At 41.5% G+C, this 3,070-nt stretch overlaps 1 pseudogene; it reads right to left on the bottom strand.

The window, feature by feature from the left end:
* Window positions 1-2,656: 2,656 nt before the first annotated feature.
* LOC115070124 lies at window positions 2,657-2,788 on the bottom strand (annotated as a pseudogene).
* Between the last annotated feature and the right edge of the window lie 282 nt (window positions 2,789-3,070).

Genomic DNA, 3,070 nt, shown 5'->3' with positions numbered 1-3,070 from the left:
ACCAGGAAGCAGAAAATAAAATCATCAACTCAAAAGAAACAGTAGTGTCTGTTCACCCATGTATAGATTTCTTCTGCTTTGGGGAAAACACTGAAGTTTTCCTTTCAACTTTTGCCATCTACAGTTGGCTACTGACTATGGTCTTTATACCTTTAAGATGGCTCTAGAATTGTCAGGATGGCTGAGCGGTCTAAGATAGCTCTAGAATTTTCTTTACTAAGATCAAGATCATCTTTACACATCCTTTACTGTAAAGAATGATAGATGTGTACAGAGAAACTTTCTGTAGTTATTTCATAAGCCAGAAGAGTAAATAAGAATAATTATAAACATTCAAAACAATGTAAATCGGGTGGCAACTAAAAAATACAGTCTCAGAAAACAGCAAAAATGTAAAATATTTTTCTGACAGATTGTTTCTAGAAATGAAGACACTGGGGTCATGTGTTGTGTTAAGTCACCCGATCTGGGGGACTTTTACCCTCATGCTTTCTGTCACACTGCCACTTCCCCATCCCCACTCCTGAACGCTCATCAAAACCACAGAACCCACTGCCTTTTGAGATGTCAGGGTTATATCAAAACACAATGAAAAGGAGCCCACTCAAACCCGGGTCTGAATTATAGAACTGACTCACAACAGAGATAGTAGTCCTGGATGCCAAAAGATTCCGATTTTTTTTTTTTTTTTTCTGTCTTTTTGAAGCAGGGTCTCCTTGTAGCCCCAGCTATCCTGGGACTCACTATGTAGACCAGGCTGGCCTTGAACTCACAGAGATCCACCTGCTTCTGCCTCCCAAGTACTAGGACTACAGGCGAGCACCACCAAGCCCAGCTAAAAGATTCCGATTTAAGAGCTGAGTTTTTGGGTTTCAGGAGACTGAATCTACTGACATCACAATAGATTGGACCTCCTACAGCTGAATTGAAATCAGCTCTATTGATTGGGGTGCAGAGTTAGGAAAGGAGAGCAATAAAGTCAGAAGATGATGCAGATCTGTAAGAGAGTTCTAGACACCCAGTCCCCAGGGCAAGTTCCAGAGGGAGGAGGATTGATAGGCATTCCAGATAGGAGGACTCTGAGAGCTGGGGAGACAGAGACTTCTAGGAGAAGCCTGGGGAAGATAAGACACAAGAAGTCAGTCACCCTCACAGTGTGGCAGCAAAAGAGTGGGCGGGGCAGAGCCTTGGCCCCAGGTTATGAGGGAGCCTCTGAACACAGGACCCCATTTCCTCCTACTTCCAATGAGGGAGAAAAGGGCCAACAAAGCCAGGGTGCCAAAGGCCTTCAAAATCAGAATCAGCTGAGCTCAGAGTGTGGGACCAAAATGGGAGATGATGGTAGCACCAGGAATCAAGGAGTGAGCCAGGGAGCAGGCAGTAAAGCCGAAGATGGTCTGCTCTCTGCTTCCCGGCAGTGCACAGCTCCCCTCTACACCTCAGATAAGGCCCTCTGAGAATTCACCCCAGATGGACTAAGTTTTAGGCCTAGCATTAGAGGATTAGGATTTAATTTAGAAATTAACTGGAGGGTTGTTTTCATTTGCAAACGTAAGTTTTGTAAGCTCAAGTTCTTAGGAAGTGAAAATTGCATATATATTACATGCTATATATAGTAACTGGAAATTACGATGATAATAATACAGAATAGCCACATAAGAAGCAATGTTTAAAAAGCTCGATATCTCACTGAACTTGGATAGGTAACACTAAGAGATCACTGTCATGGTTAAGAAATGTGCTTGATAAAATTTAAGTAAGGATGTAGACATTTTAAAGTAATTATGAGTTTTAAATAGTCAAGTCTTTATTAACAGGAAATAATTCTGACTTGAGCACCGCAAAGGGAAAAATGGAAATGTAGAAAGTAGAAGAAATAAAAAAAATAATTATATAGTCAGGAGAAATAAGGGATTCTTTTCCATACCTTAATACAGGAGCACTGTTTGGGTCAGGCATGATGACTTACACCTTTAATCCTAGCACTTAGGACGCAGAGGCAGGCCATCTCTGTGAGACCAAGGCCAGCCTGGTCTATGTGTAGCAAGTTCCAGGTCAGCCAAGGCTATATAGTAAGACCTGTCTCCAAAAAGAAAAAAACAAACTAAAACAACAACAACAAAAATTAACAACTGTGATACTTCAGATATAGTACTAATAAATGGATTTCTCATAAACATGGGAGTTTTGACCTGCTCCATTTCCAACTTGGACCGGCTCACCACTCCTTAGGCTACCTGCAGTCCTCCAACCCTGGGAGATCACCATATTCATATAGAACTTAGTGTGGATACCCAATAAGCACAGCACACCTCAGCCCAGAAGTCTGGACTCAGCAGGACTCCTTCCTCAGCTTCCTGAGTAGCTGAGAACGCAGGTGGGCAGCTGCCTCTAGCAATAAATGTATTTCCGATAGAGAGTTGCATTTTAAAGGTATGTTCAAGATACATAGAAATCCAAAATATTTATTCCTCCCTTTCTTCCGTGAAATGAAAGCAATATCTAAGCTTTTTAGTTATTACTCTGTGTTGTATGTTCTCAACTGTCAATCTTTATCCACAGGCTAATTATTCCATCTATTCACCCATCCATTCAATAACTAGAGTTGTGTTTTTCGAGGGTAGTTGCTTTGGTTTGTTTCTGTTTTTATTTTCTTCATGGGAAAGCTCGAACACAATCCCTCACTACCATAAATTATGAGGTAGAGTTTCCCACAATGGGGGAAATGCTGGGATGGATAAGCCTCATCTTGGGAAAACCTATGGTATCTCTCCTGCCAGGTAAATATCAAGGGTTTTTGTTGTTGTTGTTGTTGTTGTTGTTGTTGCTGTTGTTCTTGTTTTGTTGTTATTGAGATAGTATCTCTTGTAGCCTAAGATGGCCTCTAACTCTCTAACTCTCTTCCTGCCTCCACTTCCTAAATGCAAGGATTACAGGTGTTTGCCACCATACCCAGCAACAACTATGTACTGTATGCTTAGTATATGCCAAGCATGGTTCTAGGTTCTGAGAGCCTTGCCTGAGGAAACCGAGGTTCTGTTTGAATGCTAGGCATTGAGCAAAATAATAC

Source organism: Nannospalax galili, unplaced genomic scaffold, assembly GCF_000622305.1.
Source record: "Nannospalax galili isolate Female #2095 unplaced genomic scaffold, S.galili_v1.0 scaffold72, whole genome shotgun sequence".
Taxonomy (NCBI): domain Eukaryota; kingdom Metazoa; phylum Chordata; class Mammalia; order Rodentia; family Spalacidae; genus Nannospalax; species Nannospalax galili.
This window is presented reverse-complemented; position numbering and strand designations above follow the sequence as displayed.